Raw genomic sequence first — 23,181 nt, 5'->3', positions numbered from 1 at the left:
GCAGCCCTGAAAGCTGTTGCTGGTCTTCACCTTCCCCGTGCAGCCTATTCACAGGCACAACCGCACTGGGAATCTCTGCTTTCCCAAAGACGCAATCTCTCACGGTGCGCATCCTCGGCAGAGCCTGTTCCCGAAAAGGCAAACGTCCGGCTCCTTGTCCCACACGGAAGGTGGCAGCCCGGAAAGCTCTTGCTGGTCTTCACCTTCCCCCTGCAGCCTATTCACAGGCACAACAGGTTTTGGGATCTGTGCTTGCCCAGAGAAGGAACATCTCACGGTGCGCATCCTCGGCAGAGCTTGTTCCCAAAAAGGCAAACGTCCGGCTCCTTGTCCCACACGGAAGGTGGCAGCCCTGAAAGCTCTTGCTGGTCTTCACCTTCCCCCTGCAGCCTATTCACAGGCACAACAGGTTTTGGGATCTGTGCTTGCCCAGAGAAGGAACATCTCACGGTGCGCATCCTCGGCAGAGCCTGTTCCCGAAAAGGCAAACGTCCGGCTCCTTGTCCCACACGGAAGGTGGCAGCCCTGAAAGCTCTTGCTGGTCTTCACCTTCCCCCTGCAGCCTATTCACAGGCACAACCGCACTGGGAATCTCTGCTTTCCCAAAGACGCAATCTCTCACGGTGCGCATCCTCGGCAGAGCCTGTTCCCGAAAAGGCAAACGTCCGGCTCCTTGTCCCACACGGAAGGTGGCAGCCCTGAAAGCTCTTGCTGGTCTTCACCTTCCCCGTGCAGCCTATTCACAGGCACAACCGCACTGGGAATCTCTGCTTTCCCAAAGATGCAATCCATCACGGTGCGCATCCTCGGCAGAGCCTGTTCCCGAAAAGGCAAACGTCCGGCTCCTTGTCCCACACGGAAGGTGGCAGCCCTGAAAGCTCTTGCTGGTCTTCACCTTCCCCCTGCAGCCTATTCACAGGCACAACCGCACTGGGAATCTCTGCTTTCCCAAAGACGCAATCCCTCACGGTGCGCATCCTCGGCAGAGCCTGTTCCCGAAAAGGCAAACGTCCGGCTCCTTGTCCCACACGGAAGGTGGCAGCCCTGAAAGCTGTTGCTGGTCTTCACCTTCCCCCTGCAGCCTATTCACAGGCACAACCGCACTGGGAATCTCTGCTTTCCCAGAGACGCAATCCCTCACGGTGCGCATCCTCGGCAGAGCCTGTTCCCGAAAAGGCAAACGTCCGGCTCCTTGTCCCACATGGAAGGTGGCAGCCCTGAAAGCTCTTGCTGGTCTTCACCTTCCCCATGCAACCTATTCACAGGCACAACCGCACTGGGAATCTCTGCTTTCCCAAAGACGCAATCCCTCACGGTGCGCATCCTCGGCAGAGCCTGTTCCCGAAAAGGCAAACGTCCGGCTCCTTGTCCCACACGGAAGGTGGCAGCCCTGAAAGCTCTTGCTGGTCTTCACCTTCCCCCTGCAGCCTATTCACAGGCACAACAGGTTTTGGGATCTCTGCTTGCCCAGAGAAGGAACATCTCACGGTGCGCATCCTCAGCAGAGCTTGTTCCCGAAAAGGCAAACGTCCGGCTCCTTGTCCCACATGGAAGGTGGCAGCCCTGAAAGCTGTTGCTGGTCTTCACCTTCCCCGTGCAGCCTATTCACAGGCACAACCGCACTGGGAATCTCTGCTTTCCCAAAGACGCAATCTCTCACGGTGCGCATCCTCGGCAGAGCCTGTTCCCGAAAAGGCAAACGTCCGGCTCCTTGTCCCACACGGAAGGTGGCAGCCCGGAAAGCTCTTGCTGGTCTTCACCTTCCCCCTGCAGCCTATTCACAGGCACAACAGGTTTTGGGATCTGTGCTTGCCCAGAGAAGGAACATCTCACGGTGCGCATCCTCGGCAGAGCCTGTTCCCGAAAAGGCAAACGTCTGGCTCCTTGTCCCACACGGAAGGTGGCAGCCCGGAAAGCGGTTGCTGGTCTTCACCTTCCCCCTGCAGCCTATTCACAGGCACAACAGGTTTTGGGATCTGTGCTTGCCCAGACAAGGAACATCTCATGGTGCGCATCCTCGGCAGAGCTTGTTCCCAAAAAGGCAAACGTCCGCCTCCTTGTCCCACACGGAAGGTGGCAGCCCTGAAAGCTCTTGCTGGTCTTCACCTTCCCCCTGCAGCCTATTCACAGGCACAACAGGTTTTGGGATCTCTGCTTGCCCAGAGAAGGAACATCTCACGGTGCGCATCCTCGGCAGAGCCTGTTCCCGAAAAGGCAAACGTCCGGCTCCTTGTCCCACACGGAAGGTGGCAGCCCGGAAAGCTGTTGCTGGTCTTCACCTTCCCCCTGCAGCCTATTCACAGGCACAACCGCACTGGGAATCTCTGCTTTCCCAAAGACGAAATCCCTCACGGTGCGCATCCTCGGCAGAGCCTGTTCCCGAAAAGGCAAACGTCCGGCTCCTTGTCCCACACGGAAGGTGGCAGCGCTGAAAGCTGTTGCTGGTCTTCACCTTCCCCCTGCAGCCTATTCACAGGCACAACCGCACTGGGAATCTCTGCTTTCCCAAAGACGCAATCCCTCACGGTGCGCATCCTCGGCAGAGCCTGTTCCCGAAAAGGCAAACGTCCGGCTCCTTGTCCCACACGGAAGGTGGCAGCCCTGAAAGCTCTTGCTGGTCTTCACCTTCCCCCTGCAGCCTATTCACAGGCACAACCGCACTGGGAATCTCTGCTTTCCCAGAGACGCAATCCCTCACGGTGCGCATCCTCGGCAGAGCCTGTTCCCGAAAAGGCAAACGTCCGGCTCCTTGTCCCACATGGAAGGTGGCAGCCCTGAAAGCTCTTGCTGGTCTTCACCTTCCCCATGCAACCTATTCACAGGCACAACCGCACTGGGAATCTCTGCTTTCCCAAAGACGCAATCCCTCACGGTGCGCATCCTCGGCAGAGCCTGTTCCCGAAAAGGCAAACGTCCGGCTACTTGTCCCACACGGAAGGTGGCAGCCCTGAAAGCTCTTGCTGGTCTTCACCTTCCCCCTGCAGCCTATTCACAGGCACAACAGGTTTTGGGATCTGTGCTTGCCCAGAGAAGGAACATCTCACGGTGCGCATCCTCAGCAGAGCTTGTTCCCGAAAAGGCAAACGTCCGGCTCCTTGTCCCACACGGAAGGTGGCAGCCCTGAAAGCTCTTGCTGGTCTTCACCTTCCCCGTGCAGCCTATTCACAGGCACAACCGCACTGGGAATCTCTGCTTTCCCAAAGACGCAATCTCTCACGGTGCGCATCCTCGGCAGAGCCTGTTCCCGAAAAGGCAAACGTCCGGCTCCTTGTCCCACACGGAAGGTGGCAGCCCGGAAAGCTCTTGCTGGTCTTCACCTTCCCCGTGCAGCCTATTCACAGGCACAACCGCACTGGGAATCTCTGCTTTCCCAAAGATGCAATCCCTCACGGTGCGCATCCTCGGCAGAGCCTGTTCCCGAAAAGGCAAACGTCCGGCTCCTTGTCCCACACGGAAGGTGGCAGCCCGGAAAGCTCTTGCTGCTCTTCACCTTCCCCCTGCAGCCTATTCACAGGCACAACAGGTTTTGGGATCTCTGCTTGCCCAGAGACGCAATCTCTCACGGTGCGCATCCTCGGCAGAGCCTGTTCCCGAAAAGGCAAACGTCCGGCTCCTTGTCCCACACGGAAGGTGGCAGCCCTGAAAGCTCTTGCTGGTCTTCACCTTCCCCCTGCAGCCTATTCACAGGCACAACCGCACTGGGAATCTCTGCTTTCCCAGAGACGCAATCTCTCACGGTGCGCATCCTCGGCAGAGCCTGTTCCCGAAAAGGCAAACGTCCGGCTCCTTGTCCCACACGGAAGGTGGCAGCCCTGAAAGCTCTTGCTGGTCTTCACCTTCCCCCTGCAGCCTATTCACAGGCACAACAGGTTTTGGGATCTCTGCTTGCCCAGAGAAGGAACATCTCACGGTGCGCATCCTTGGCAGAGCCTGTTCCCGAAAAGGCAAACGTCCGGCTCCTTGTCCCACACGGAAGGTGGCAGCCCGGAAAGCTCTTGCTGGTCTTCACCTTCCCCCTGCAGCCTATTCACAGGCACAACCGCACTGGGAATCTCTGCTTTCCCAAAGACGCAATCTCTCACGGTGCGCATCCTCGGCAGAGCCTGTTCCCGAAAAGGCAAACGTCCGGCTCCTTGTCCCACACGGAAGGTGGCAGCCCTGAAAGCTCTTGCTGGTCTTCACCTTCCCCCTGCAGCCTATTCACAGGCACAACCGCACTGGGAATCTCTGCTTTCCCAAAGACGCAATCCCTCACGGTGCGCATCCTCGGCAGAGCCTGTTCCCGAAAAGGCAAACGTCCGGCTCCTTGTCCCACACGGAAGGTGGCAGCCCGGAAAGCTCTTGCTGGTCTTCACCTTCCCCCTGCAGCCTATTCACAGGCACAACAGGTTTGGGGATCTCTGCTTGCCCAGAGAAGGAACGTCTCACGGTGCGCATCCTCGGCAGAGCCTGTTCCCGAAAAGGCAAACGTCCGGCTCCTTGTCCCACACGGAAGGTGGCAGCCCGGAAAGCTCTTGCTGGTCTTCACCTTCCCCCTGCAGCCTATTCACAGGCACAACAGGTTTTGGGATCTGTGCTTGCCCAGAGAAGGAACATCTCACGGTGCGCATCCTCGGCAGAGCCTGTTCCCGAAAAGGCAAACGTCCGGCTCCTTGTCCCACACGGAAGGTGGCAGCCCTGAAAGCTCTTGCTGGTCTTCACCTTCCCCATGCAACCTATTCACAGGCACAACCGCACTGGGAATCTCTGCTTTCCCAAAGACGCAATCCCTCACGGTGCGCATCCTCGGCAGAGCCTGTTCCCGAAAAGGCAAACGTCCGGCTCCTTGTCCCACACGGAAGGTGGCAGCCCTGAAAGCTCTTGCTGGTCTTCACCTTCCCCCTGCAGCCTATTCACAGGCACAACAGGTTTTGGGATCTGTGCTTGCCCAGAGAAGGAACATCTCACGGTGCGCATCCTCGGCAGAGCTTGTTCCCAAAAAGGCAAACGTCCGGCTCCTTGTCCCACATGGAAGGTGGCAGCCCTGAAAGCTCTTGCTGGTCTTCACCTTCCCCCTGCAGCCTATTCACAGGCACAACAGGTTTTGGGATCTGTGCTTGCCCAGAGAAGGAACATCTCACGGTGCGCATCCTCGGCAGAGCCTGTTCCCGAAAAGGCAAACGTCCGGCTCCTTGTCCCACACGGAAGGTGGCAGCCCGGAAAGCTGTTGCTGGTCTTCACCTTCCCCCTGCAGCCTATTCACAGGCACAACCGCACTGGGAATCTCTGCTTTCCCAAAGACGAAATCCCTCACGGTGCGCATCCTCGGCAGAGCCTGTTCCCGAAAAGGCAAACGTCCGGCTCCTTGTCCCACACGGAAGGTGGCAGCGCTGAAAGCTGTTGCTGGTCTTCACCTTCCCCCTGCAGCCTATTCACAGGCACAACCGCACTGGGAATCTCTGCTTTCCCAAAGACGCAATCCCTCACGGTGCGCATCCTCGGCAGAGCCTGTTCCCGAAAAGGCAAACGTCCGGCTCCTTGTCCCACACGGAAGGTGGCAGCCCTGAAAGCTCTTGCTGGTCTTCACCTTCCCCCTGCAGCCTATTCACAGGCACAACCGCACTGGGAATCTCTGCTTTCCCAGAGACGCAATCCCTCACGGTGCGCATCCTCGGCAGAGCCTGTTCCCGAAAAGGCAAACGTCCGGCTCCTTGTCCCACATGGAAGGTGGCAGCCCTGAAAGCTCTTGCTGGTCTTCACCTTCCCCATGCAACCTATTCACAGGCACAACCGCACTGGGAATCTCTGCTTTCCCAAAGACGCAATCCCTCACGGTGCGCATCCTCGGCAGAGCCTGTTCCCGAAAAGGCAAACGTCCGGCTCCTTGTCCCACACGGAAGGTGGCAGCCCTGAAAGCTCTTGCTGGTCTTCACCTTCCCCGTGCAGCCTATTCACAGGCACAACCGCACTGGGAATCTCTGCTTTCCCAAAGATGCAATCCCTCACGGTGCGCATCCTCGGCAGAGCCTGTTCCCGAAAAGGCAAACGTCCGGCTCCTTGTCCCACACGGAAGGTGGCAGCCCGGAAAGCTCTTGCTGCTCTTCACCTTCCCCCTGCAGCCTATTCACAGGCACAACAGGTTTTGGGATCTCTGCTTGCCCAGAGACGCAATCTCTCACGGTGCGCATCCTCGGCAGAGCCTGTTCCCGAAAAGGCAAACGTCCGGCTCCTTGTCCCACACGGAAGGTGGCAGCCCTGAAAGCTCTTGCTGGTCTTCACCTTCCCCCTGCAGCCTATTCACAGGCACAACCGCACTGGGAATCTCTGCTTTCCCAGAGACGCAATCTCTCACGGTGCGCATCCTCGGCAGAGCCTGTTCCCGAAAAGGCAAACGTCCGGCTCCTTGTCCCACACGGAAGGTGGCAGCCCTGAAAGCTCTTGCTGGTCTTCACCTTCCCCCTGCAGCCTATTCACAGGCACAACAGGTTTGGGGATCTGTGCTTGCCCAGAGAAGGAACATCTCACGGTGCGCATCCTTGGCAGAGCCTGTTCCCGAAAAGGCAAACGTCCGGCTCCTTGTCCCACACGGAAGGTGGCAGCCCGGAAAGCTCTTGCTGGTCTTCACCTTCCCCCTGCAGCCTATTCACAGGCACAACCGCACTGGGAATCTCTGCTTTCCCAAAGACGCAATCTCTCACGGTGCGCATCCTCGGCAGAGCCTGTTCCCGAAAAGGCAAACGTCCGGCTCCTTGTCCCACACGGAAGGTGGCAGCCCTGAAAGCTCTTGCTGGTCTTCACCTTCCCCCTGCAGCCTATTCACAGGCACAACCGCACTGGGAATCTCTGCTTTCCCAAAGACGCAATCCCTCACGGTGCGCATCCTCGGCAGAGCCTGTTCCCGAAAAGGCAAACGTCCGGCTCCTTGTCCCACACGGAAGGTGGCAGCCCGGAAAGCTCTTGCTGGTCTTCACCTTCCCCCTGCAGCCTATTCACAGGCACAACAGGTTTGGGGATCTCTGCTTGCCCAGAGAAGGAACGTCTCACGGTGCGCATCCTCGGCAGAGCCTGTTCCCGAAAAGGCAAACGTCCGGCTCCTTGTCCCACACGGAAGGTGGCAGCCCTGAAAGCTCTTGCTGGTCTTCACCTTCCCCCTGCAGCCTATTCACAGGCACAACAGGTTTTGGGATCTGTGCTTGCCCAGAGAAGGAACATCTCACGGTGCGCATCCTCGGCAGAGCCTGTTCCCGAAAAGGCAAACGTCCGGCTCCTTGTCCCACACGGAAGGTGGCAGCCCTGAAAGCTCTTGCTGGTCTTCACCTTCCCCCTGCAGCCTATTCACAGGCACAACAGGTGTTGGGATCTCTGCTTTCCCAGAGACGCAATCTCTCACGGTGCGAATCCTCGGCAGAGCTTGTTCCCGAAAAGGCAAACGTCCGGCTCCTTGTCCCACACGGAAGGTGGCAGCCCTGAAAGCTCTTGCTGGTCTTCACCTTCCCCCTGCAGCCTATTCACAGGCACAACAGGTTTTGGGATCTGTGCTTGCCCAGAGAAGGAACATCTCACGGTGCGCATCCTCGGCAGAGCTTGTTCCCAAAAAGGCAAACGTCCGGCTCCTTGTCCCACACGGAAGGTGGCAGCCCGGAAAGCTGTTGCTGGTCTTCACCTTCCCCCTGCAGCCTATTCACAGGCACAACAGGTTTTGGGATCTGTGCTTGCCCAGAGAAGGAACATCTCACGGTGCGCATCCTCGGCAGAGCCTGTTCCCGAAAAGGCAAACGTCCGGCTCCTTGTCCCACACGGAAGGTGGCAGCCCTGAAAGCTCTTGCTGGTCTTCACCTTCCCCCTGCAGTCTATTCACAGGCACAACCGCACTGGGAATCTCTGCTTTCCCAAAGACGCAATCCCTCACGGTGCGCATCCTCGGCAGAGCCTGTTCCCGAAAAGGCAAACGTCCGGCTCCTTGTCCCACACGGAAGGTGGCAGCCCGGAAAGCTCTTGCTGGTCTTCACCTTCCCCGTGCAGCCTATTCACAGGCACAACCGCACTGGGAATCTCTGCTTTCCCAAAGACGCAATCCCTCACGGTGCGCATCCTCGGCAGAGCCTGTTCCCGAAAAGGCAAACGTCCGGCTCCTTGTCCCACACGGAAGGTGGCAGCCCGGAAAGCTCTTGCTGGTCTTCACCTTCCCCCTGCAGCCTATTCACAGGCACAACAGGTTTTGGGATCTGTGCTTGCCCAGAGAAGGAACATCTCACGGTGCGCATCCTCGGCAGAGCTTGTTCCCAAAAAGGCAAACGTCCGGCTCCTTGTCCCACACGGAAGGTGGCAGCCCTGAAAGCTCTTGCTGGTCTTCACCTTCCCCCTGCAGCCTATTCACAGGCACAACCGCACTGGGAATCTCTGCTTTCCCAAAGACGCAATCTCTCACGGTGCGCATCCTCGGCAGAGCTTGTTCCCGAAAAAGCAAACGTCCGGCTCCTTGTCCCACACGGAAGGTTGCAGCCCAGAAAGCTGTTGCTGGTCTTCAGCTTCCCCCTGCAGCCTATTCACAGGCACAACAGGTTTGGGGATCTGTGCTTGCCCAGAGAAGGAACATCTCACGGTGCGCATCCTCGGCAGAGCCTGTTCCCGAAAAGGCAAACGTCCGGCTCCTTGTCCCACACGGAAGGTGGCAGCCCGGAAAGCTCTTGCTGGTCTTCACCTTCCCCGTGCAGCCTATTCACAGGCACAACCGCACTGGGAATCTCTGCTTTCCCAAAGACGCAATCCCTCACGGTGCGCATCCTCGGCAGAGCCTGTTCCCGAAAAGGCAAACGTCCGGCTCCTTGTCCCACACGGAAGGTGGCAGCCCGGAAAGCTCTTGCTGGTCTTCACCTTCCCCGTGCAGCCTATTCACAGGCACAACCGCACTGGGAATCTCTGCTTTCCCAAAGACGCAATCCCTCACGGTGCGCATCCTCGGCAGAGCCTGTTCCCGAAAAGGCAAACGTCCGGCTCCTTGTCCCACACGGAAGGTGGCAGCCCGGAAAGCTCTTGCTGGTCTTCACCTTCCCCCTGCAGCCTATTCACAGGCACAACAGGTTTTGGGATCTCTGCTTGCCCAGAGAAGGAACATCTCACGGTGCGCATCCTCGGCAGAGCCTGTTCCCGAAAAGGCAAACGTCCGGCTCCTTGTCCCACACGGAAGGTGGCAGCCCTGAAAGCTGTTGCTGGTCTTCACCTTCCCCCTGCAGCCTATTCACAGGCACAACCGCACTGGGAATCTCTGGTTTCCCAGAGACGCAATCTCTCACGGTGCGCATCCTCGGCAGAGCCTGTTCCCGAAAAGGCAAACGTCCGGCTCCTTGTCCCACACGGAAGGTGGCAGCCCTGAAAGCTCTTGCTGGTCTTCACCTTCCCCCTGCAGCCTATTCACAGGCACAACAGGTTTGGGGATCTGTGCTTGCCCAGAGAAGGAACATCTCATGGTGCGCATCCTCGGCAGAGCCTGTTCCCGAAAAGGCAAACGTCCGGCTCCTTGTCCCACACGGAAGGTGGCAGCCCTGAAAGCTGTTGCTGGTCTTCACCTTCCCCCTGCAGCCTATTCACAGGCACAACAGGTTTTGGGATCTGTGCTTGCCCAGAGAAGGAACATCTCATGGTGCGCATCCTCGGCAGAGCCTGTTCCCGAAAAGGCAAACGTCCGGCTCCTTGTCCCACACGGAAGGTGGCAGCCCTGAAAGCTGTTGCTGGTCTTCACCTTCCCCCTGCAGCCTATTCACAGGCACAACAGGTTTTGGGATCTCTGCTTTCCCAGAGACGCAATCTCTCACGGTGCGCATCCTCGGCAGAGCTTGTTCCCGAAAAGGCAAACGTCCGGCTCCTTGTCCCACACGGAAGGTGGCAGCCCGGAAAGCTGTTGCTGGTCTTCACCTTCCCCCTGCAGCCTATTCACAGGCACAACAGGTTTTGGGATCTGTGCTTGCCCAGAGAAGGAACATCTCACGGTGCGCATCCTCGGCAGAGCTTGTTCCCAAAAAGGCAAACGTCCGACTCCTTGTCCCACACGGAAGGTGGCAGCCCGGAAAGCTGTTGCTGGTCTTCACCTTCCCCCTGCAGCCTATTCACAGGCACAACAGGTTTTGGGATCTGTGCTTGCCCAGAGAAGGAACATCTCACGGTGCGCATCCTCGGCAGAGCCTGTTCCCGAAAAGGCAAACGTCCGGCTCCTGGTCCCACACGGAAGGTGGCAGCCCGGAAAGCTCTTGCTGGTCTTCACCTTCCCCCTGCAGCCTATTCACAGGCACAACAGGTTTTGGGATCTGTGCTTGCCCAGAGAAGGAACATCTCACGGTGCGCATCCTCGGCAGAGCCTGTTCCCGAAAAGGCAAACGTCCGGCTCCTTGTCCCACACGGAAGGTGGCAGCCCTGAAAGCTCTTGCTGGTCTTCACCTTCCCCCTGCAGCCTATTCACAGGCACAACAGGTTTTGGGATCTGTGCTTGCCCAGAGAAGGAACATCTCACGGTGCGCATCCTCGGCAGAGCCTGTTCCCGAAAAGGCAAACGTCCGGCTCCTTGTCCCACACGGAAGGTGGCAGCCCTGAAAGCTCTTGCTGGTCTTCACCTTCCCCCTGCAGCCTATTCACAGGCACAACAGGTTTTGGGATCTCTGCTTGCCCAGAGAAGGAACATCTCACGGTGCGCATCCTCGGCAGAGCCTGTTCCCGAAAAGGCAAACGTCCGGCTCCTTGTCCCACACGGAAGGTGGCAGCCCGGAAAGCTCTTGCTGGTCTTCACCTTCCCCCTGCAGCCTATTCACAGGCACAACAGGTTTTGGGATCTGTGCTTGCCCAGAGAAGGAACATCTCACGGTGCGCATCCTCGGCAGAGCCTGTTCCCGAAAAGGCAAACGTCCGGCTCCTTGTCCCACACGGAAGGTGGCAGCCCGGAAAGCTGTTGCTGGTCTTCACCTTCCCCGTGCAGCCTATTCACAGGCACAACAGGTTTTGGGATCTGTGCTTGCCCAGAGAAGGAACATCTCACGGTGCGCATCCTCGGCAGAGCCTGTTCCCGAAAAGGCAAACGTCCGGCTCCTTGTCCCACACGGAAGGTGGCAGCCCTGAAAGCTCTTGCTGGTCTTCACCTTCCCCCTGCAGCCTATTCACAGGCACAACCGCACTGGGAATCTCTGCTTTCCCAAAGACGCAATCCCTCACGGTGCGCATCCTCGGCAGAGCCTGTTCCCGAAAAGGCAAACGTCCGGCTCCTTGTCCCACACGGAAGGTGGCAGCCCGGAAAGCTCTTGCTGGTCTTCACCTTCCCCCTGCAGCCTATTCACAGGCACAACAGGTTTTGGGATCTCTGCTTGCCCAGAGAAGGAACATCTCACGGTGCGCATCCTCGGCAGAGCCTGTTCCCGAAAAGGCAAACATCCAGCTCCTTGTCCCACACAGAAGGTGGCAGCCCGGAAAGCTGTTGCTGGTCTTCACCTTCCCCCTGCAGCCTATTCACAGGCACAACAGGTTTTGGGATCTGTGCTTGCCCAGAGAAGGAACATCTCACGGTGCGCATCCTCGGCAGAGCCTGTTCCCGAAAAGGCAAACGTCCGGCTCCTTGTCCCACACGGAAGGTGGCAGCCCGGAAAGCTGTTGCTGGTCTTCACCTTCCCCGTGCAGCCTATTCACAGGCACAACAGGTTTTGGGCTCTGTGCTTGCCCAGAGAAGGAACATCTCACGGTGCGCATCCTCGGCAGAGCCTGTTCCCGAAAAGGCAAACGTCCGGCTCCTTGTCCCACACGGAAGGTGGCAGCCCTGAAAGCTCTTGCTGGTCTTCACCTTCCCCCTGCAGCCTATTCACAGGCACAACAGGTTTTGGGATCTGTGCTTGCCCAGAGAAGGAACATCTCACGGTGCGCATCCTCGGCAGAGCCTGTTCCCGAAAATGCAAACATCCGGCTCCTTGTCCCACACGGAAGGTGGCAGCCCGGAAAGCTGTTGCTGGTCTTCACCTTCCCCCTGCAGCCTATTCACAGGCACAACAGGTTTTGGGATCCCTGCTTTCCCAGAGACGCAATCTCTCATGGTGCGCATCCTTGGCAGAGCCTGTTCCCGAAAAGGCAAACGTCCGGCTCCTTGTCCCACACGGAAGGTGGCAGCCCGGAAAGCTGTTGCTGGTCTTCACCTTCCCCCTGCAGCCTATTCACAGGCACAACAGGTTTTGGGATCTGTGCTTGCCCAGAGAAGGAACATCTCACAGTGCGCATCCTCAGCAGAGCCTGTTCCCGAAAAGGCAAACGTCCGGCTCCTTGTCCCACACGGAAGGTGGCAGCCCTGAAAGCTCTTGCTGGTCTTCACCTTCCCCCTGCAGCCTATTCACAGGCACAACAGGTTTTGGGATCTCTGCTTGCCCAGAGAAGGAACATCTCACGGTGCGCATCCTCGGCAGAGCCTGTTCCCGAAAAGGCAAACGTCCGGCTCCTTGTCCCACACGGAAGGTGGCAGCCCGGAAAGCTCTTGCTGGTCTTCACCTTCCCCCTGCAGCCTATTCACAGGCACAACAGGTTTGGGGATCTGTGCTTGCCCAGAGAAGGAACATCTCACGGTGCGCATCCTCGGCAGAGCCTGTTCCCGAAAAGGCAAACGTCCGGCTCCTTGTCCCACACGGAAGGTGGCAGCCCTGAAAGCTCTTGCTGGTCTTCACCTTCCCCCTGCAGCCTATTCACAGGCACAACAGGTTTTGGGATCTCTGCTTTCGCAGAGACGCAATCTCTCACGGTGCGCATCCTCGGCAGAGCCTGTTCCCGAACAGGCAAACGGCCGGCTCCTTGTCCCACACGGAAGGTGGCAGCCCTGAAAGCTCTTGCTGGTCTTCACCTTCCCCCCGCAGCCTATTCACAGGCACAACAGGTTTTGGGATCTCTGCTTGCCCAGAGAAGGAACATCTCACGGTGCGCATCCTTGGCAGAGCCTGTTCCCGAAAAGGCAAACGTCCGGCTCCTTGTCCCACACGGAAGGTGGCAGCCCTGAAAGCTCTTGCTGGTCTTCACCTTCCCCCTGCAGCCTATTCACAGGCACAACCGCACTGGGAATCTCTGCTTTCCCAAAGACACAATCTCTCACGGTGCGCATCCTCGGCAGAGCCTGTTCCCGAAAAGGCAAACGTCCGGCTCCTTGTCCCACACGGAAGGTGGCAGCCCGGAAAGCTGTTGCTGGTCTTCACCTTCCCCGTGCAGCCTATTCACAGGCACAACAGGTTTTGGGCTCTGTGCTTGCCCAGAGAAGGAACATCTCACGGTGTGCATCCTCGGCAGAGCCTGTTCCCGAAAAGGCAAACGTCTGGCTCCTTGTCCCACACGGAAGGTGGCAGCCCTTGAAAGCTCTTGCTGGTCTTCACCTTCCCCCTGCAGCCTATTCACAGGCGCAACAGGTTTTGGGATCTGTGCTTGCCCAGAGAAGGAACATCTCACGGTGCGCATCCTCGGCATAGCCTGTTCCCGAAAAGGCAAACGTCCGGCTCCTTGTCCCACACGGAAGGTGGCAGCCCTGAAAGCTGTTGCTGGTCTTCACCTTCCCCCTGCAGCCTATTCACAGGCACAACAGGTTTTGGGATCTGTGCTTGCCCAGAGAAGGAACATCTCACGGTGCGCATCCTCGGCAGAGCCTGTTCCCGAAAAGGCAAACGTCCGGCTCCTTGTCCCACACGGAAGGTGGCAGCCCGGAAAGCTCTTGCTGGTCTTCGCCTTTCCCCTGCAGCCTATTCACAGGCACAACAGGTTTTGGGATCTGTGCTTGCCCAGAGAAGGAACATCTCACGGTGCGCATCCTCAGCAGAGCTTGTTCCCGAAAATGCAAACGTCCGGCTCCTTGTCCCACACAGAAGGTGGCAGCCCTGAAAGCTCTTGCTGGTCTTCACCTTCCCCGTGCAGCCTATTCACAGGCACAACAGGTTTTGGGATCTCTGCTTTCCCAGAGACGCAATCTCTCACGGTGAGCATCCTCGGCAGAGCCTGTTCCCGAAAAGGCAAACGTCCGGCTCCTTGTCCCACACGGAAGGTGGCAGCCCTGAACGCTCTTGCTGGTCTTCACCTTCCCCGTGCAGCCTAGTCACAGGCACAACCACACTGGGAATCTCTGCTTTCCCAAAGATGCAATCACGCTGCGCATCCTCGGCAGAGCCTGTTCCCGAAAAGGCAAACGTCTGGCTCCTTGTCCCACACGGAAGGTGGCAGCCCTGAAAGCTGTTGCTGGTCTTCACCTTCCCTGTGCAGCCTATTCACAGGCACAACCGCACTGGGAATCTCTGCTTTCCCAAAGACGCAATCACGCTGCGCATCATCAGCAGTGCCTGTTCCCGAAAAGGCAAACATCCGGCTCCTTGTCCCACACGGAAGGTAGCGGCCCTGAAAGCTCTTGCTGGTCTTCACCTTCCCCGTGCAGCCTATTCACAGGCACAACAGGTATCGGGATCTGTGCTTGCCCAGAGAAGGGACATCTCACGGTGTGCATCATCAGCAGTGCCTGTTCCCAAAAAGGCAAACGTCCGGCTCCTTGTCCCACACGGAAGGTGCCAGCCCTGAAAGCTCTTGCTGGTCTTCACCGTCCCTTGGCAGTCTATTCACAGGTAAAATCACCCTGGGGTTCAGTGCTTTTCCTTAGACCTGGCAGTTCAAAAAACTTTTAGTTTGCTGATGTTAAAGAGCATTTATGTTGCTATTGCAAAAAATAGATGTTGCAATACTTTGAGGTTGCTATTGCAAAACTTTGAAGTTGCTCTTGCAAAGCGTTCGGTTGGCTATTGCAAAACATTGATGTTGGTATTGCAAAAGACATTGAGGTTGGTATTGCAAAACACGTTGTGGTTCCTGTTGCAAAACCTCTTGAGGTTGATATTGCATAATGTGTTGGTGTTGCTATTGCAAAAAATATTGAGGTTGCTATTGCAAAACATGTTATTTTTGCTATTGCAAAACACATCAAGGTTGCTACTGCACGACATTGAGGTGGTATTGCAAAACACATTATTTTTTGCTATTGCAAAACACATCAAGGTTGCTACTGCACGACATTGAGGTTGCTATTGCAAACCACATTGAGGTGGTATTGCAAAACACTGTGAGGTTGCTATTGCAAAACACTTTGAGGTTACTATTGCAAAATACATTCAGTTTGATATTGCAAAACGTTGAGGTTGGTATTGCAAAACACATGGAGATTGCTATTAAAAAACACATTTAGGTTCAAGTTGCAAAACATTGTGGTTGCTATTGCAAATCACACTGAGGTTGTTATTGTAAATCCGTGAGGTTACTATTGCAAAACTTTTAGGTTGCTCTTGCAAAATGTTGTGTTGGCTATTGCAAAATATGGTGAGGTTGCTATTGCAAAACGTTGATGTTGCTATTGAAAACAACACTGAGGTTGGTATTGCAAAACACATCAAGATTGCTATTGCAAAACATTGAGGTTGCTGTTGCAAAACAATGTTGAGATTGCTCTTGCAAACTTTGAGTTTCCGATTGCAAAAAAATTTTGAGGACACTATTGAAAAACACATTGAGTTTGGTATTGCAAAACGTTTAGGTTTCTATTGCAAAACAACATTGAGGTTGCTGTTGCAAAAAATGTTGAGTTTGCTATTGCGAAACATTGAGCTTTGTATTGCAAAACATGTTGATACTGCTATTGCAAAAGACGATGAGGTTGCTATTGCAAAACACGTTGAGGTGCTATTGCAAAACATCGAGGTTTCTCTTGCACAACACGTTCATTTGGCTCTTGCAAAACACTTTGAAGTTCCTATTGCAAAAACATTGTGGTTGGTATTGCAAAACACGTTTAGGTTGCTATTGCAAAACGTGTGGAGGTTGCTATTGTGAACCACTTCAAGGTTGCTATTGCAAAACACATTGTGGTTGATATTGCAAAACACTTTGAGGTTGCTATTGTAAAAAACATTGAGGCTGAAATTGTAAAACACCTTTAGGATGCTACTGCAAAACTTTAAGGTTACTATTGCAAAACACATTGAGGTTGCTATTACAAAACACATTTAGGTTGATATTGCAAAACTCTGAGGTTGCTATTGCAAAACACTATGTTGACTTTGCTATTGCAAAACACATAGAGATTGCTACTGCAAAACTTTGAGGTTACTATTTGCGGCGCTTTCCCATCACAACAATCTAGGAGAAACGACGCATTGCCAGGGACTCGCCCTGGGGAGAAATGGACCAACACAGATACTGTGGATCAAGCGATTTCTCCGTTTAATTGCTGCGTAACACTTGGTTATATACCATAGCCATGCGCAAGCCATCTACTGATTGGTTAACATGTACTGTCCACGCGCCTAAAGCAATAGTTCGATTGGATAAGGTCTTCTGATCATGCGAACGATTCCTCCTGTCTTTGCCTTGCCAGGTGTACTGCTTTCGGTCACGTAGGCCCATCTTGTTTAGCTTTTTGTGCCTGTTTCATCAAACTTTGTAGCAACAGTTAGCCTTCCCTGGGTCCTTGAGGCCCGCTACTTGCAGGTGCCTCTGGCTCAGATTGAACAGCCCCATTGTGTCTCTTGTTGGCTATGTATCTATTTTTCTAATTATCCCACACTACTGAAAAACTTTTATGTTGCTCTTGCAAAATGTTGGGTTGGCTATTGCAAAACGTTGATGTTGCTATTGCAAAACACGTTATGTCTGCTATTGTAAAACACGTGATTCCTATTGCAAAACGCATTGAGGTTGCTATTGCAAACCGTGAGGTTGCTATTTTAAAATGTTGAGGTTGCTATTGCAAAACACTTTGAGGTTGCGGTTGCAAAATACTTGAGGTGCTATTGCAAAACATTGAGATTGCTGTTCAAAAACACGAGGTTGGTGTTGCAAACATTGAGGTTGCTATTGCAAAAAAATTTGAGGTTGCTACTGCAAGACATTGAGGTTGCTATTGCAAAACACATTGTGGTTGGTATTGTAAAACACTTTGAGGTTGATATTGCAAAATTCTCAGATTGCTATGGCAAAACATGTTGCGGTTTCTATTGCAAAATATTGAGGTTGTTATTGCAAAACATGTTGAGGTTGCTATCACAAAACATTGATTTTGCTATCTCCCGGTGAGACAGAGGAGAGCTCTACACAAAGCCCTCTGTCTCAAACACCCTTTTGATTGTGGTTTCTTAGCAATTGGAGTGCAGATGCTGACAAGCACTTTTACATTAAGAGTAGTTTCATCTCAGCAATTGAAATACCAGGACTGACCCCCTGACCAACACTTTTCCCAGAAATCCACTGCTGCTGAGCAGGGCTGACTCCTCAGCAGTGCAGTCAGTGGGCAGAGGTCCTGCTCCTCATGGCACATTCAGCTAGCATCAACGAGAGCTCCAGCTATGGAGCTGAACATACATCTCTTTGAAATTGAAAAGCTGTGGTGAGTATGTAGTATGAGAAATGGCTTTGATTTTTGTCGGAGAATAATGCCCTAACTTCTCGCTGTCCTTTCCTCCTTGTTCAGTGCTCCACACCTAGAGGCAGCAGATGTCTAATAGCAGCTCCATCACTGAGTTCCTCCTCGCTGTTGCCTCCTCCTCCTCCTGTTGCCTCCTACAGCATCCTGGTGCAAACTCCTCTCTGTTAGTGTTGCCTCCACTTGCCTCCTGTTTCATCCTATTATCTCCTCCTTTTTCTCTTTTTGTTGACTCCTGTTGCTGCCTCCTTCTTTTGTCTCTGGTGTCCTACTCTGTCATCCTCTTGTCTCCTCTTTCTTCCTTCTTCTGTGGCCTCCTATTGCCTCCTCCTCCTCCACTTGCCTCCTGTTGCCTCATCTGGCATCCTGTGGTCTCTTCCTTTTTCTCTTTCTGTTGCCTCCTCCTCCTTCTTGTCCTGCTCCTTCCTTTTGCCTCCTCCTCCTTCACCTGTGTCCATCTGTGTCCTCCTCCTGCCTCCAGAATTCTGCCCCCACTATTGCCTCCTGTTGCATCCTCCTCCTCCTCCTGTTTCCTACTCCTATTCCTCTTGCTGACCTTTGTCTCCTGGTACCTCTTCCTCCTAAGCCCCTCTTGCCTCCTTTTGCCTCTCTCCTTTGCTTCATCTCGTAAGCCTCCTCTCCTCAACTGTTGCCTTCTGCTGCCTCCTCTTGCCTCCACTTCCTCATCCTCCTCTTGTTTGCTCTGTCTTCCTCCTGCTCCTCCTCCTCCTTTCACTGCCTTCTCTTGACCCTTGGTATGTCCTCCTCCTCCTCCTTCCCCTCTTCCTCTTTTCTCCTCTTGCCTCCTGTTGCTACTTGTTTTGTCCTCGGCCTCCTCCTCCTCATGTTCCCTTCTCCTCCAGGAGGCAAGAGGAGATCCTGGGAGAGTGAAGGAAGAGCAGGCAGGGAAAGGCAGCAGGAGGCAAGAGGACGTGGAGACAGGAGGCAGGAGGAAGAGGAGGATGCAACAGGAGGCAACAGCAGTCAATATTAGGAGGAGGAGGAGAAGGCAAGAGCAGGATGAGGTGGAGGAGGGAATGGGAGGCAGGAGGATGCAAGAGCAGGAGGTGGAGGAGGAGGCAAGAGGAGGCAACAAGAAGCAAGAGGAGGCAAGAGGAAGAAAGAGAGGAGGGGGAGGAGGAGGAACAGAGGGGGAAGTAGGCAAGAGGAGGCCACATGAGCCAGATCGGCCAGCAGGAGGCGAAGAGAGGAAAGTGGAGGAGGAGTAAGAGGCAAGAGGAGGTAAGAGGAGGCAAGAGGATGATGAGGCAAAAGGAGGCCAAAGGAGGAGGAAGAGAAGGAGAAGGAAATTGGAGGCAGCAGGAGGCAAGACGAGAACAGCAAAGCAGGTGGAGAAGGAGGCACTAAAAGGCCAGTGGAGCCCCTAGAAGGAGGAAGACACCTTTTCCTTTTGCCTCCTGTTGCCTGCTGTTGCCTCCTCCCTCGTCATGTTGTGTCCTGTTTCTCCTCTTGCCTTCACCGATTCTTCCATCCTTCTCCACCTCCTCCTCGTCCTCCTCCATTACCTGTTTTATCCTGTTTCCTCTTCATGCATCTTATGGCATACCGTTGCCACCTCCTGTTTTGCTTCCTCTTGCCTCCTTTTGCCTCCTGCTTTACCTCTGGTGTCCTCCTGTGTCCCCTCTTGGCTCAAGTTTGTCTTACTTCTTTGCCTTCTGTTGCCTCCTGCAGCATCCTGTTGCCTCCTCCTCCTTTTCTTGTTGATTTGATTTGTGGTAAATTAAATTGATTTTGTTTCTTCCTCAAGTTGAGTCTGTTTTTTGCCCGTGACCATAAGTGGTGAGTGATCCCTCCCAGTCCTTATCTTGACCCATGCACCTGCCTTTTTATTTCTCCTTATCCCACCAGGGGCAAGTGGGAGTGAATGAGCAGCTGCATGGTGCTTTGATACCAGCTGGGCTTAAACCATGACAGCCTCCTGGTACCTCTTCCTCCTAAGACCCTCTTGCCTCCTGTTGCCTCTCTCCTTTGCTCCATCCTGTAGGCCTCCTCTCCTCAACTCTTGCCTTCTGCTGCCTCCTCTTGCCTCCAATTCTTCATCCTCCTCTTGTCTCCTCTTGCTTCCTCCTCCTCCTCCTCCTTCCCCTCTTGGTCTTTTCTCCTCTTGCCTCCTTTTGCCACTTGTTTTTTCCTGTTGCCTCCTCCTCCTCTTCACTCCTCCTCTTACTCTTGCATCATGTTGCATCCTCCTCTGTGCATCCTGTTGCCTCTTACTGCCCCTAATGCCTACTCCTCCACCTCCTCCAGATTTGTACTCTTGCCTCCTCTTGTCTCCTTCTCCTCTTCCTTATATTGTCTCCTCTTGCCTCCTCTTGTCTTCTACTTCACCTGCTCATCATCAACATCCTCCTGTTGCTTTCTCTTACCTCCTTTTTACTCCTCGTGCATGTACCTCCTTTTGCTTCCTTCTCCTCCTGTTGCTTCCTGTCCCCTTCTCCTCCTCCTCCTCCTCTGTTTGCCTCTTTTTCATGTCCTTTTTCCTTGTCCTCTTGTTTCCTCCTGTGCTCTCCTTTTCCTGTTGCCTCTTATTGTCTCCTCCTTCTGTTTCCTCCACCAGCTTTCTCCTGCTCCTCCTCATCTATTTCTCCATTTGCCTACTCTTGCGTCCTGTTTTTATTCAATCCTACTCATGTTGCCTCTGGTCTCCTCATTCTTCCATTTCCTCCTCCTCCTTATCCTCCTCATGTTATGTCTTCCTTCTGTTGCCACCTTTTTCCTTCCATTGTCTCTTGTTTCCTCCTCTTGCCTTCTTCTCTTTCTCCTCCTGTTGCCTCTTGTTGGTTCCTTTTCCCTTATCTCCTGTGTGCTGCTTTGTCCTTCTGTTGACTCCTCTTTTTCCTTCTCCTATTGACTCCTGTTGACTTATTGCCTCTTCCTCCTCCTCCTGTTGCCTCCTCCTGCCTCTTGTTTCATCCTGTTGCCTCCTTTTTCTGTTTTTCTTGCCCCCTCTGGCCCCCTTCTCCTTGTCCTCCTGTGGCCTCCTGTTGCCTCCTGGCTTTTTATAGAAAGAGCACTGTCTGTAAATCAAGCATTTACAAGTCCTAAGGGGGCAACTTGGACTGGAACTGCTACAGGACAGTGAGATCTGTGACAGCCCTGTGGCCAGGGATGCCTCCACCATTGTCTGCTTCTGCTGAGGACTGAGGCAGTGACTCATATTCTTTTATATGGGTTTCAAGTCCAGATTAGGATTCTTGTACTGAGACAGCAAACCACGTACTCAGATTTGACCTGATCTGCAGAGGGTCCAGGTAATTAGGAAACATAAGTTAAGTTACATTAGGATCCAGGTGATTAGAAATTATAAGTTCAGTTGTATTATAAATTCTGTATTCTGCTACTTATAAACTGTTCTACATTGATTCTGCTTGTAGAAATCCTGTGCTATTCTACTCATAAATTTGACGCTGTACTAGTTATAGTATCCTGTTAAGAAAAGAAAGCTTAATTATAACTATGATTTAGTGCCATAATCATTCTGGCAAGAATTCCTAAAAGAACCTGTCTTTCCCCTTAGTCTCGGGTGACACTCTTGCACACAGTTCTCCACAATGTGACATGGGAAGGAGGTGGCTCATGATAGCTGCTTGTAGTTCAGCAGCTCAAACTTGACATCATCTGCAAAGAGGAGGAATGTCATCACTGCCACAGCACGTACAATTTCCAGGGAAGATTCATAGCAAAGTTCTAGAGAAAAGGTCGTTTACAGAAACAGCTTTTGCAGAGTCAGTTGTTTTGCAGGAGCTCAAGCTGTCCCCTGACCTTTGGTGGTAATTGTCTACTTCTCCCAGCCCTTTACAAGGAACAGGAAGCACACAAGCCACGATCCCCAAGACCTGGAGGGGGAAAGCAGAGGGCACCTGCTTCCTTCTCCCCAGGGATAATCACTGTGGGGAACGTGAGCTCCCGCAGCCATCATTCGTCAATGTCCAGCTGGAAGATGGGTCTGTGAACCACAAATATGAGTCATTTGCCATGGAATTGCTCTTGGACCACAGCAAAGATCCTGAGGTTCCTGAGTCCTGCAACGAGGACATGCTGCCCAGGGAAAAGACAAAAAGGCTGATGAGACAATATATTAGAGAGAGGAAAAGTGAAAGCTTTTGAAAAAAAAACCCCATGTTCTCAATTTTTTTCTTTCACCTCCTTAAAATATTTGCTGACATCTCTTGGCTAGAGAAGATCCCAGGCATTTCCACATGTGGAATACCTGTAAGACTTATTCCCGTGGATTATCTTTGGCACAGACCCAGCATTATCCCCTGTCTCTCTGCTTGGTCTCTCCACTGACCGCAGGGAAGAGTGAAGCCCTGTGGGGTGCTGAATACCTTCTCAGACTGGATCTCAACTTGGTTTTTCTCTAGGTTTGCCAAGAAGCTGCTCCAGGTACACGAGGTGGTCTCAGAGTGCTGCTATGATGCTCAGGGAAGGATCGCTCCTCAGGGCCCAGGCTCTCAGGAAGACTGAAGCCCTACAGGGTGAGGGGGACCAGGATGCCAGCCCACCTTGTCCAGCTTCAGCTGTCCCAGCATGTAATCAGACACAGCTCCCCAGACAGCCACGATCTCTGGAAAGCAAGGAAAAGAGGTCCCAGGCTCTAGGCTAGACAGCTCATGGACTCTCCGCAAGCTCCTTGCCCCGGGGATGACAGATGCTGGTGTACACAGAGAGCCCAGAAAAACACTGCCATGGCTGTGGAGGTCCCAGAGAAAGCTGGCTCTGAATGGTCCCACTTTTGAGGGGACTGAGCCCTGCCCACAGGAGCCTCGATACTCAGGGCAACCCCAGTACCAGGACCTGGCAGTCCTGGCAGCCACATTGTCCCCCGAGCCCGGTGGAATCCTCAGGCAGGGCTCTTGTGACAGTCCCCAGCCCTGTCCAGCCTCCCCACAGCCCAGCTTCTGATGTCTGACAGCCCCACTGCGACCCCTGGGAAAGGAGCTTCCCAAACCCTCACCATTGGTGGAGAGCTGCAGTAGTGTGGACAACAAGCAGCTCAGCTCCAAGCTGATGGCCATGGTGCAGCAGCCCTCCATTGACCTTACTACTTGCCCTCAGCTCAGGAGAAGGGACACTCTTCCTGGCTCCTCACCCCAAACTCCTCTCTGACGTTCTCCCATCCATCAGCGAGGGTCCCCCAGCGCATCCCTGCTGCCTCCTGACCCCACTCTCAGCCACAGAGCGGCTCTGAAGGGCAGCGGTGGGGAGTCCCTGAGCAGTGCCCAGCAGCACCCAGGCCTCACTGGGAAGTGCCGGTACTGCTGTGGCACTGGGGACACCTCCCTCTGATGCACTGCACCCCCCTGTGACATCAGCCCACGTCATTTGAAGGTCCATTGTGACACCAGCAGGGAGATGGTACAGCTGGGCAGGGAGGCGAGAGATTTCCCCCCTTGTCCTGAGAAACAGTCACCCTTTTCTCACCAGTCCTTTTCCAAATATTGTGTCTGCCCCCTGCACCAACAGGGCTCTGATACTGGGACCCTGTCTGGTCAGGCGGGGTTTTGGGGTTGGCTGCAGTTGGGATGTTTTCAAGAGATGGGATTGAAGGTCTGTGGGGTACAGCAGCCCCTCCTGTGTTACCAAACACTCTCTGCATTGTCTCACTCTCATCGTAGGAACAGCACATGCTTCACTGCACTAGTTTTGGCTGGGATGCAGTTAGTTTTCTTCATGGCAGCCCATAGGGTAATGTGGTTTGGTTTTATGACCAAAGCAGTCCTGATAAAACACTGATG

Source organism: Haliaeetus albicilla, unplaced genomic scaffold, assembly GCF_947461875.1.
Source record: "Haliaeetus albicilla unplaced genomic scaffold, bHalAlb1.1 scaffold_34, whole genome shotgun sequence".
Lineage (NCBI taxonomy): Eukaryota > Metazoa > Chordata > Aves > Accipitriformes > Accipitridae > Haliaeetus > Haliaeetus albicilla.
The sequence above is the reverse complement of the archived record's forward strand: the minus strand, read 5'-3'. Positions refer to the sequence as shown.